The sequence below is a fragment of the Camelina sativa genome, chromosome 16 (genome assembly GCF_030686135.1).
Source record: "Camelina sativa cultivar CO46 ecotype springtype chromosome 16, ASM3068613v1".
Taxonomy (NCBI): domain Eukaryota; kingdom Viridiplantae; phylum Streptophyta; class Magnoliopsida; order Brassicales; family Brassicaceae; genus Camelina; species Camelina sativa.
In genome coordinates, this window is record NC_141895.1 from 20260663 (window position 1) to 20274090 (window position 13428).

The 13428-nt window shown below is 37.3% G+C and overlaps 2 pseudogenes across 1 annotated transcript; one reads left to right on the plus strand and one right to left on the minus strand.

The window, feature by feature from the left end:
* Positions 1-1040: 1040 nt before the first annotated feature.
* Positions 1041-2474, minus strand: LOC104753748 (uncharacterized; annotated as a pseudogene).
* A 6429-nt stretch (positions 2475-8903) lies between these two features.
* Positions 8904-9903, plus strand: LOC104753749 (MADS-box transcription factor PHERES 2 pseudogene; annotated as a pseudogene). The gene has a single exon (XR_015585418.1). The product of XR_015585418.1 is annotated as an MADS-box transcription factor PHERES 2 pseudogene (transcript).
* Positions 9904-13428: the final 3525 nt, after the last annotated feature.

Genomic DNA, 13428 nt, shown 5'->3' on the forward strand with positions numbered 1-13428 from the left:
GTTGGACCGAAAGAAAATTAAAAAGAGTAGTAAGTTGAACTATGACACTAATAAATCGCAAGAAATAAATAGGCAATACACAAAACTATATAAATTTTGTAAGAAAAGAATTTTAAATAATATGTAGCTTATTGTTTGGACAGGCACATTTTTGGTACGACTCACTTTTTGCCCATATATCCTACTTAAATCGAGTTTAAGGGTCCGAATGGTGACCGCGGTTTTTTTTGTGCGGGAAAAACGGTTTTAAAGTGCGGTACGTATCAACTGCGGTACATGCAGTTTGCGGGACAAGTGCGGTTTATACAAAATAAGCGGTACAGAATGATATTTGATTGGTGAAAAAACTATTTGCGGTTCAGTATTAATTGTGTGATTGATAAAAAAAGGAAAAGCGGTGCGGATTACATATATTATAAATAAATTTATTAATAATTAGTATGTTTGTATATTATTGTATGTTATGAATTAATAATAAAAATAACTGTATTTATAAACCTTAAATACTATAGTTGAGCAAAAAGTATTTTTTTTTTGAAATATTAATAAAAAGCTCAACCATAAAAGATACAATTTTAAAAAAAAATTATCGTGTACTTTGATTTTCCCATAACATATTTGCAATATTGTCTCTTATTTGCGTCATAGCTTCTCCATCTGCTATATCTGTTACATCCATGTCACATGTATCATGCTCAAAATTTTGGTTGTTATTTGTCTCGGTCATTACATCTGCGAAATCTGCATCCGAGAAATTTGTAATCCTAATGAAATTATGTAGTCCCACTGTAGCCATTACCACTCTTTTTTGAATATGAACATTATATCTTGGAAAATCAGAAAGTATCCTCCACTTCTTTTTCCGAACTCCAAACGTTCTTTCAATAACATACCGTAAAGATGCATGACATCGGTTAAACAATTCATGTTTATTCCTTGGAGGAGGATCAGAATAAAATTGGGACATATGATATCTCACAACTCGATTTGGTGATGATCTATAAGGAGCAAAAAATCCTTGTTTGTTTGGATAGCCAGAGTCAAAGAGATAATACTTCTCTAATGGAGGCAAAGGAAACTCGGTAAACTTTGTTGTGCCATTTGCCCCATTGTCGATAACCAGGACCCCAACAACCAAGTGGATTTTGCCCTCCTAAATTATTACCCACAAATGATGGACTACCAGATGATAGACCTCATGAATCCAGACTCCCAAATGAATGACCTGAGCTTAACTGTTTTGGCACATCTTGGTTGTTCCGTGAAACACCAGTTATAGCTTATAATAATTGCAGCTTATCTTCGTCATCGCTTCCTGCTATGACAATAAAATACTTACGCCAAAAAACTAACTCCTTAAATGCGTTAATGCATGCCCAATAAAATTTTGTGTACTTGGGTAGGTCTAGCGCAGTGAATATTGCTTCCGCTTTTTTAAATTCATCATAATCATCTTGGTCAAAACCACCAGGACGAAGTTGTTGAAAACTTTGTCGTTGAAATTCTCTGTACCCAGCGATGGTGTCTTGTATAGTTGTTTCAAATGATTGTCGCCTACGATTTCTTTGTGAACCACTTCCAATAGAAACTCAGGAGCTTCCACCAGATCTTTGTATGTTACTCCCACATCTAGCAATCGACTGCAAATTTAGTCTACTTCGTTGTTGGGTTCTGGGAGCGGAGTGTTGTAAGGTTTCATCGTCATCAATAGTAACACGATAAACTTCTTCTTCTTCTTCTTGCGTCTCCGGAACTTGTGTTTGTGGTTCGTCATCACTATCGGCATCTGAGTCATAATGATTCTCATCTCCATCTCCATGCTCGTTAAGCAATTGTTCTCTTCTTTGACGAGCGGAGTGTTGAGATTGTGATGGAACATCATGTAATGCCAGACATCGTTTCATCACGTCCCAAAACTCAGGCGGCTTTCGGTTCAAGCTTTTTGTTAATTTGCAGCCCTAAAATTAAAGTGGATTAGTTTAAAAATCTAAATTTTTATACATACGTTTATATGTAGAAGGATAATGTGTACTTACAAACTCTTGGTCCGCCCACCATGATTCAGATGCATATATCATAGATGTATCAGGATCAACCGTTATTCCAGTTTTATGCATAAGAACATTCCACCTTTTATAGTTTTTTGAATTCATCCAGCTTGTTTTTGAAAAACCATAAGTTATATCCATGTTGAACGATTGATTGAACTTTTGAATTAATCCACTTTAATTAATGCTTCGTCAAACAATTGAATTAATATTTTTTCCTGGATATGCGACCATTTGTACTTGTCTTTGTTCTACATATATCATTTATACAATATTAATTATTATGTAAATTTTAACTAATAAAATATTTTCTAAAAAGGCAAAACATAGATTTACCTGTATGGTTGTTTCTGTAGGAGGAGTTGTAATTTCACTTGGATTTGCTCGTCTGGATGGATTTATATTTCGTCGACGATTAGACGACATATCTACATTCATTATAATTAAACAATATGTTATAATATTCACTAAAAATACGTTTCGGAACATATAGACATCATACTTAAATTTAATATTTGAATACAACTATTTTTACGTTATTTGATAAAGTTATTAAATTGTTAACAAAAATAAAATATCTTTCCAAAAAATACAATCGTAACTTTTTTTTTGAAAACCAGTTACTTATATAAAAAGGAGAGCTATAATGGCTGTAAATAATAAATATTATAATTTTTATATATACCTAGGCATATATGTGTGTTATGATAATACATATATATATATATATATATATATTTGCACATGAGATCTTATGATAAAATTTACATAATAAGGATGAGAGTTTCCGCTTGTGTATTGATTATCGGGGTCTCAACCGGGTCACTGTGAAGAACAAGTACCCTTTTCCGAGGATCGATGAGTTGTTGGATCAGTTGAGAGGTGTTACTTGGTTCTCCAAGATAGATCTGGCGTCGGGTTATCATCAGATCCTGATAGATGAGGCATATCCTGATAAATCTGACTGCTTTCAGGATGAGGTATGGGCATTTTGAGTTTGTGGTGATGCCTTTTTGTTTGACAAATGCAAAAGCAGCGTTTATGAGGTTGATGAACAACGTGTTTCAGGAATTTTTGTACATGTCTGTCATCATTTTCATCGACGATATTCTGGTTTTCTCTAAGAGTCCTGAGGAGCATGCAGTGCATTCGAGAGCAGTTCTGGAGAAGCTGCGTGAGCAGAAGTTGTTTGCTAAGTTGAGCAAGTGTAGTTATTGGCAGCGTGAGATGGGTTTTCTGGGTCACATAGTTTCTACAGATGGGATTTCTGTAGATCTGGAGATGATTCAGGCTATCAGGGATTGACCTAGACCGCAAAATGCCACAAAGATCAGGAGTTTCATCGGGTTGGTAGGCTATTACAGGAGGTTTGTGCAGGGCTTTGCAAGCGGAGCATATCCTGTGACTAAGTTGACATCGAAGAATGTTTCTTTTGGGTGGTCACATGAGTGCAAGGACGAATTTGCAAGCCTAAAGTAGATGTTGTCTACTACTCCAGTTTTTGGCTTTGCCTGAGCAGGGAGAACCCTATGTGGTTTATGCAGATGCATACAGAGTGGGTTTGGGATGTGTGTTGATGCAGCATGGGAAGGTGATTGCCTATGCTTCGCGGCAGATGCGGAAGCATGAGGACAACTATCCTACTCATGACTTGGAGATGGGTGCTGTGGTTTTTGCCCTGAAGATTTGGAGATCTTATCTTTATGGTGCAAAGGTACATGTGTTTATAGATCATAAGAGCCTGAAGTACATATTCACTCAGCCCAAGCTGAACTTGAGGCAGAGGCGGTGGATGGAGCTGGTGGCGGATTATGATCTGGAGATAGCCTATCATCCTGGTAAGGCTAACTTGGTTGCAGATGCTTTGAGTCGGAAGCGGGCGGCTTCGGCTCAGGAGCAGGATATGGATTCTCTGGTAGGAGAGATCAGTGCATTGAGCTTGTGTGCAGTTTCTCAAGAGCCGTTGGGTTTGGTTGCAGCTGACAGAGCAGATTTGTTGAGCAGAGTGCGGTTGGCTCAGGAGTCGGATTTGGGGCTGGTGAATGCCTCAGAGGATGTTGATTCAGAGTATCATGTTTCGGCTAATGGTACTATTCTGGTGCATGGGCGGATCTGTGTGCCCAAGGATGAGGAGTTGAGGCAGGAGATTCTGAGAGAGGCTCATGCTAGCATGTTCTCTATTCATCCATGAGCGACTAAGATATACCGAGATCTCAAGAGGTACTATCACTGGGTCAGGATGAAGAAGGACATGGCTAGTTGGGTTGCGAGGTGTGTTGTGTGTTAGTTACTGAAGGCTGAGCATCAGGTACAAGGTGGTTTGCTGAAGAGTCTTCCCATTCCAGAGTGGAAGTGAGATATGATTACTATGGACTTCGTGGTAGGTTTGCCAGTGTCCAGGACGTTTGATGCTATTTGGGTCATTGTGGACCGGTTGACTAAGTCGGCACATTTTCTGGCCATTAAGAAGACTGATGGAGCACCGGTCTTGGCTAAGAAGTATGTGAAGGAGATAGTCAGGTTGCATGGTGTGCCAGCGAGTATTGTGTCTGATAGGGATTCCAAGTTCACTTCGGTGTTCTGGAGGGCATTTCAGGCAGAGATGGGCACTAAGGTGTATATGAGTACAACTTATCATCCCCAGACAGATGGACAGTCAGAGAGGACGATCCAGGCGTTGGAGGATTTGCTAAGGATGTGTGTGCTGGATTGGTGTGGCCATTGGGCAGATCATTTGAGCTTGGTAGAGTTTTCTTATAACAATAGTTACTAGGCGAATATTGGCATGGCACCTTATGAGGCTTTGTATTGGAGGTCGTGTCGTACATCGTTATGCTGGACTCAGGTGGGGGAGAGGAGCATGTACGGGGCAGATTTTGTTCAGGAGACCTCAGAGAAGATTCGGGTTCTCACGCTGAACATGAAGGAAGCTCAGGATCGGCAGAGGAGTTATGCCGATAGGAGGAGGAGAGATCTTGAGTTTCAGGTTGGAGATAGAGTGTTCCTCAAGATGGACATGTTGCAGGGTCCGAACAGGTCATTGACTGAGACTAAGTGGAGTCCGAGGTATATGGTTCCGTTCAGAGTGATTGAGCGAGTTGGACCAGTGGCATATAGGCTGGAATTACCTGAGGTTATGCGAGCATTCCATAAGGTTTTCCATGTGTCTATGTTTCGGAAGTGTCTCTGTGAATATGATCGGTTGTTGGCTAAGATCTCTGAGGATCTTCAGCAAAACATGACGTTGGAGGCGAGACCAGTGAGGGTGCTCGAGAGGAGGATCAAGGAACTTCGGAAGAAGAAGATTCCTTTGATTGGAATCCTTTGGGACTGTGATGGTGTTTGAGGGGAAGTTTCCTGAAATAGAAGTTTCTGTAAGTGGGAAGTTTCCAGAAGTGGAAAGTGCTAAAAAATTGAAAGTTTTATGTGAGTTAGAATTTGTCAATTTTTAGTGGTTGTGAGCCTTGAAGAGGCTAGTTTGGCCTTAGCGGCGGACCATGGGTCATTGTGTGTCGTGTGCGGCGGTTTTGCGAGACGTGTGTGGCCTTTGTGGCGGGCTGTTTATCTATTGTGTGGCCTTTGTGGCGGGCAATTTAGCCATTGTGTGGCCTTTGTGGCAGGCTGTTTAGCTATTGTGTGGCCTTTGGGGCAGGCTGTTTAGCCATTGTGTGGCCTTTGTGGCGGACTGTTTAGCCAATTGTGTGGCCTTTGTGGCGGGCTGTTTAGCCAGAGTGCATGTTTATGCGGTCCTTCGGGACAGATGGTCTATGTGACGGTCCTTCGGGACGAGTGGTCTTGGTGGCGGTCTTGTTTAGGACATTTGTTTGGCCTTTGTGGCGGTCCTGTTTAGGACATTTGTTTGGCTTTTGTGGTGGTCCTGTTGAGGACATTTGTTGGGCCTTTGTGGCGGTCCTGTTTAGGACATTTGTTTGGCCTTTGTGGTGGCCCGTGAGGCAGTGAGATGATCCTTGTGTGGTCATGAGGTATTCCAGTGAGGGGATATTTGGTGGGTAGGACATTGTGTTGTCTTACGCGAGCCACCAGAAAGGAAACCTGGATAGGGATATGACTCAGACGTGTTCAGAATTGTTTGCTCACGACTCTTGGGGGACTTTGGTTCTCCTAGTACCTTCATATTCTAAGACTTTGTGGCTTGGGAGTGTGGTTGGTATATCGATTTCGGATGACGATCCGGGGGCACGCTGTAGGGTGGCAACCCGAGAGACGAGTATTGGACTTCCTTATATATATTATGGCATGTGGGCTTAGGCCCGATGAGGAGCCAATATTATGGCATGCAGGCTTCGGCCTGATGAGGAGCCAATAAAAACTCAAGGTTTAGGCCTGTGAGTAAAGGAAAGTCTAAAAGTCGAGAGCAAATAATGCCTGGAGCGTAAGTCTATCGCCTAGAGGTGACCTTTCGTGGATTGGTCAGAGGAGTGCGGGCCGTGGAGACGGTTGCACGGGAGTACTTGACTGATGGTTGTTCGAGATTCGCGGATGAATCTATGTTAGTGGGGGAGAATTGTAACGCCCGTGAACCAAAACTCTGCGTTTTGGGGGTGGGTGTCGATCGACACCCATGGTGGTGTCGCTCGACACCAAGGTTTTCTGGGTTGAGCAGTTCGATTTAATTATCGATTTGGACCAGTTTGATTTAAGGAAACCATTTGAACCAAGGTTTCAAAAGGAGAAAACGACCTAGCGTCGTGTTTTGTTTTGTCTCACGCCGCTTTGAGAGAAAACAAACAGAGAAAACTGTTCTTGAGGTTCTAGAGAGAGATTGTGAGATTTGAAGGCGTTTTTGGAGAGATCTTGCTGTGAGAGTGAAGATCCAAGGCTAGGAACGTGGTGGGAAGGTTTTTGTGGTGGTCGCTTTGTCTTTTGGGCTTAGATCTCATTGTTGGCTAAGGTGAGTGCATGACCATGGCTTATCTAAGCTAAGATCTCTGTTTCTGTGATATTGTGTGTTGTTTGATTGTTTGTTTTGGTAGTTTGTGAGTTTTTCGTAGGTCTTGAGGCTTGGATTCGTTCCTGGGATTGTGTGGGACGAAGAGGAGAAGTTTGGAGGCGAGATTTGGAGGTTCTGTTCGAAGGAAATCACTGCTCGACAGTGGTGTCGGTCGACACCAACGCGAGGACGGCTCGGAAACTTGGCGAGTGCCGGTTGACACCATGTGGAGGTGTCGGTCGACACCGTTAGGGTTTTGGGGGTGTTGAGCAGGTGTCGGTCGACACCCAAGTGGTGTTGGTCGACACCAGATGTCCAGTATCGGTCGACACCTTATGGTATCGGTCGACACCCTTCTGACAGTAACCGGATCGTCTCGGGTCACTTGTGCATGTTCCTGGTTTGTTTTATTGTTTTTGTTTGTGGCATGAGAGATTTTATTGCTTGTGTGTCTAGCCAAGTAGATGGGAGGATTGTCTCACTGAGTATTTATCAAATCCTCATGCATCTCAATTTGTGTTTGTGGTGCAGGTAAAGGCAAAGTGTGATCGTGGAATCAAGGCAATGAAGAGGAAGATGTTCTAGGGACTCGATTGTATGTTGTCTGGCATTGCTAGGTTGCTAGAGTTGGGTCATTAGAAACATTGCTAGGTTGTTGTTTCTATGTTTCCTGTTGGTTGAATTATTGGAGATTGGTTATGTTATAATAATGGTTTATTACTGGATATTTATTGGTTATTGGTATTGGTTATTTCCGTTGTTGGTTGTGATTGTGGTTAGGTGGCTAGTGGGTATAAGACCACTAGTTGTAGTTTATATATATTATTATTATTTATTATTAAAAAAAACAAAAAAAACGGGTCAGGTCGTTTCAATATGTTATTCAAATTTTTTCATCACAATTTTTCGTTCTAATAGGTGTGTATATATAAATAGTTATATCTTTTGAACTCTCTATATATTTGTCTCTTCATCAATAACTAACAAATCATTGTTCGTTGAAACAAAATTTTCATTTTATGTTGAATCTAAACAATTTGAATATTAATATATAATATACAATGTTATTTTATAATCTAACTAAAATTTAATAAAACTTACTATAGAATTTACATTTGTGTCTATTTATCGTAACTTTTCATTAAAAACTATTTTAATACTTTTCATTAAATTTTTTTTTTTTTTTTCTAAAATACTTCCCCCGCGACATCGCGGGGGGGTCTGAATCCTAGTATAAATAGTAGTAGGATAAATTAACTTTAATTTCTTATCCGAATAAAATATCATAAATTAATTAATCGGACGCATGAACTAATCGATGTATAAGCCACTATAATAGTTGAACAAAAATTGAGAGTGTAGATGGTTTTGGTCGTTTAAATGTCTTACAACTCATATTTATAACATATAATATAGTACATTATCTATATTATCCATATTGTTATTTTATATTCCACAAATATTTTCCTTTTTATAACTTAAGTTTTTATCACTTTACTTTTATCCATTTAAATTAGTCTTTCATATGAAAATTACAAAATTTAGACTTATACATCGTAAATATTTTAAATCAATTTTCATGTAACTTTTTACTAACGTGGACATCCTAAATAAAAGTACATCTCACAATACATATGTGAGTGCAAAAATTACTCTTAATACAATATCTATATCTTCACGTCCCATAAAAAATATTATATCTAAATAGGATTACTAACTATCTTTAAAATGATAGGGTTATCGTTTTATATTCAATCCAATGCTTACACGTATGAGTAAAACGGATATGATATCTGAGAGTCAACCAAATCTAAAGCTAATGAGCAAGCAATGAAACAAAACCCTAATGGGTAGAAGTACCTTTCATTTCTTATATAAACACCTCATGCCAGCAAAATAAAACACAAAACAAAGATAGTGAAAATGAAGTATTTGCTTATAGAAAACGAAGCATCGAGAAAAAGAAGCTTCATCAAACGGAAAAAAGGGATGATGAAGAAACTTGCTGAGCTGTCGACTCTCTGTGACGTCAAGATGTGTGCGGTTATCTACAGTCCGTATACCCCAGACCCTGAGGCTTGGCCATCAAGAGAAGGCGCGGAGAAAGTGTTATCAGATTTTATGGAGGTTCCGATGGACGATCGGAATAAGAGGATGGTGGATCAAGAAGGTTTTCTGCGTAAGAGGATTGCTAAAGAGGAAGCGGAATTGCAAAAATTGCGTACTGAAAACCAAAATTTTGAGATGCAAAATATGATGTTTGGTTGCCTTAAAGGAGAGATTGATGTGCACAAGCTTGGTGAGAAGAATCTTCAGGATTTAAGTTCTTTTGTTGATACTTATATCGACAAGCTTACTTACAGGATGCAGAATTTTATGGAGAATGGTGCATCTTCTTCTCGTTTACCTCCTTCTGTTGTTGCAGATGCAGTTGCTGTCCCAGTTGGAGATTATGATCACATGAATCAAAATCAAGATCAGCAGAAATCGATTCAACGCCAAAGTGATTTTCTTATTGATCTTTTTCGAAAGATTCCACAGAAAATTCATCAATACAATATGAATTTGAATCTGGATTTGAATCTGAATCTGAATTCGAACCAAAATATTATTTTGGATTTGAATCAAATTCCTAATGTTGAAGAAGATGAAGAACCCATGGGCTCGAACCATCACCAACCTAAAACTGATGGTCTCGCTATCAACGCTGCTGATATTGGTGCTCCTAATACCACCAACAAGTGACTTAGAGTTAAAAATGGAGTTGTTTTTTTCTTCTGAGTGAAATATTTAATCGTTTGTAATTGTGCTTTCGTCATTTGAAAAAACAAAACTTCTAAGTGATATCTTTTTGGTTTTTATTTTCTTTTTGTAATAATAATAAAAGGTTTTGCTTTTGATGTCGTTTTAATGTAATTTTGATTACTAGTTCTAAGTTTTGCTTGGAAAAATCTTAATTTTATTTTAAAAAATTTAGTCATATCCAAGAAAAAAACCTAGCTAGTAGATTCGTTTCACTCGTACGTTCGGTTCATCAATTCAATGTGAAATAAAAATAGTAGAGAAGTTTTTTTTAGCATATTTGGCTACTGATGTGATTCCTACATATTGTCGAGAACTATATTCTAATATCATATAAAGAACTTTTATATAGCACCACAAACCCACATATTCTGAACCTCAATCTCTATCCACACAATTTGGAAGTTGAAATCCAGTTTTCTCCTAATTCGAAAGTTTGAATCATTGGTCCCCCATCAAGGTTGGTTTACACGATTTATAACAAAAAATTGAGATCACACCAAAAACTGAATTAAGTAAACCAAATTGTGACCTGATTCGAGTTATTCACAACCCGAAATATATACCCAGTTAGAAGAATCTCCAAATTGAAAATTTTAGAACCATAGTTTTGAGTTTCTCTCTTGAACATATTCAATTTTCTCTTTTCAACATCTAAGCTCTGATATGAGCAATTCATCTGGATCTGCAAGTGGAACATCAAATGTTCAACAAAGAAGAAGATTTATGGGTGTGCCAAAGTGAGCTGGTATTGTGGTGTTGATTTCAAAGTCGGCTCCCAATCCTGACCACCGCTTATTAAACTTTGATTCTAATTCTCTGTGCTTTATAGCTTATCAATGATAATCACAATTTCAAGTGATTTGACGAATCATTGTTGGATGAGATCGAGAGATGAGCTGTCATGCATCCTGGACTGTGCGATACATCCATCCCCATCAAATCTAAATGCAATCTTCGTTTTATCATACCTGGACTGCGCGATGTCGCATCCAGTCTTGAGAGCATGGCTGAGTACAACATCCTTAAAGGCAATGGCGTTGAAGAACTTCTGGTGATAGTACAAAGTCCCATCTCCACTTATGATGTTGTTACACTTTTTCTCCCGACCAGCTTCGCCATCTTCATTATTCTCACTGTCCGGATACTCATCGTGAAAGATCGAAGGTTCGTCTCTAAACTCCATTACAACTTTCTCGATTTCAAATGCATCTCGCTTCCTTGGATCTTTAGCTTCAGGTTCATCGTCTCGTATCAGATGACCTTATCATCTTTCCTTTGGCGGACCAGACCCAATATCCTCTTAATGAATGACTACAACATTCGTCTCCAGCTCAATCGAACCCATCATTGCAACCTTCGACTCTAGATCAATTGGGATTTTTTTTTGTTGCTGGGGTTCTAGGTTTTCCTCCGATTTGGGGATTTTTATGTTTTGGGGATTTTAGGCTTAATAGGTATTGTTAAAACTTAAACGGGTTGATTCGAGTTTATTTCTGGGGTTAATTTGGTTTAGTTTTATTGTCACACGGTTAATATATCTTCCATCACCGCAAACCAATGCTAAACCACGATTTTGATATTATGGGGGACCGAGGATTCGAACTTTCAAATGATGGGAAAATTGGATTTCAACTTCCAAATTGTGTGGACAGAGATTGAGGTTCAGATTTTGTGGGTTTGTTGTAGAGATCATTTTCCCGATAAGAACAACTCGTTATTCCAATTTTTTTTGTTCTTGCATCTCTTGTTCTTATTGTTTCTCTAACTACATGAGATTGCTCATATGTGTACTCAATCGACCAAGAGATTAAACTAGGCTTCACACAATTGACATTTCTCTTGTCTCTACAACCAAACTCCACTTTGGGACAAAAGGTTTTTATCTTACAATCTCTTGATGCATCAACCTCTTCATCTCTCACATGTGCTTCTCCCTCTCAATCTCTCATGCACCTTGTAATAGGCTCTATACACATCCAACATGCAGTCCTCCTGTAGCCAACACACCACAATCCAACAATATTCAATTCGTTTTCATATGTTATTTTAAATGTCATACCATTACAAATAAATTTATGACCATTGTAAATAATTTTGATATATTAAGGCATTAAACCAAATTATTGTTAAAACTAGTGTAAATATCATTTTCATCAATATATTTTTTAGCCACACCAACAAAACTCTTTAAAACTTTAGCTGGAACATATCATTTTCGTCAACAGCTTCAAAGATTTCATCTACTGTTCTCCCCCCCCCCCCCCCCCCCCGCCAAACCAGTCTTTCTAAAAAACTCTCCATGATTTTCCATACATATCATCCTTTAGTTAAACCAAAATTAAAGCATCTAATGAAACCTTAATGATTTGAGAATAAAAACATTTTCTAAATATATTAAAGATGTAAATTCTATTAGAAAAAAACATGAATTAGGAAAAGAATATCACCAGAAAGCTCAAAATCAAGCCATATAGAAGGAAATCAAGAAAGAGAACTCATAAGATAATTTCTAAGGTTTCTTTGCAAAATAGTATATTTTCAAAACTTAACTGGATTTAGTACCTATACTATTTATAATTATAGAAATAGGTAGGTTTTACTATTTTTGTAATAGAAGAGTTGTGTGATAATCGAGAAAGTGATGTAAAGTGTAGTGTGTGAAATTACAAAAGGGTACATTTTCAAAACTTAACTGGATTTAGTACATATATTATTTATAATTAGAGAAATAGGTAGGTTTTACTATTTGTGTAATAGAAGAGTTGTGTGATAATCGAGGAAGTGATGTAAAGTGTAGTGTGTGAAATTACAAAATGGTAGTTATACAGAAATACAAAAATATAAATATTTTTAATTTATTCATATTTAATATACTTTTTATTAGTTGTACAGATGAAAATGTATATGTTAATATACATGTGTACACTAAATGAGTTGCACAACTTAACATATATGTATTATTATTCATTTGTAAACTTAATAAATTGTACGAATTACATATGTACTTTTAATGAGTTGTAGAAATAAAAATTTATGAAATTTATTTTACATAAAAAAAAAAACAAATTGTCAAACAAAATGGATATCAAATAGTAGATGCTAAAATATACTCCCTTCGTTTCAAAATATAAGATGTTCTAACTAAAAGCAGGCAGATTAAAGCATGTTTATTTTTAAAAAGTTCAACCAATCAGAAACAATATTACATAATATTAAATATTAAATGAAACTAAAAGTTGCATAGTAATTTGAAAACATACTATATTATTAAAAAAAAAAATTCTCTAAAACATCATATATTATGAAACAGAGGGAGTGCAATTTTTATACCTAAAATGTTTTTCAAAAAATTTATATTGATTAGTATTTTAGTTATTATATTCAAAGGGTAATGTAATAAATAATAAAAATATTTAATTTTAATAGCATACTTGAATATAAAAGTTTTTTTTTAAAGTTTAGAAAGTAATGTAAATAGTAGTGGATAGTGAAAAGTGATTATTTTGTAAATTATAAATAGTGAAGCTACTAATTAAGTTTTAAAAAGGTACTTTGCAACTTTTCCCTAATTTCTAATTTCTTCCCCAGCTGCAAACATTTTTTTCTTTTGCAAAATAATCACTG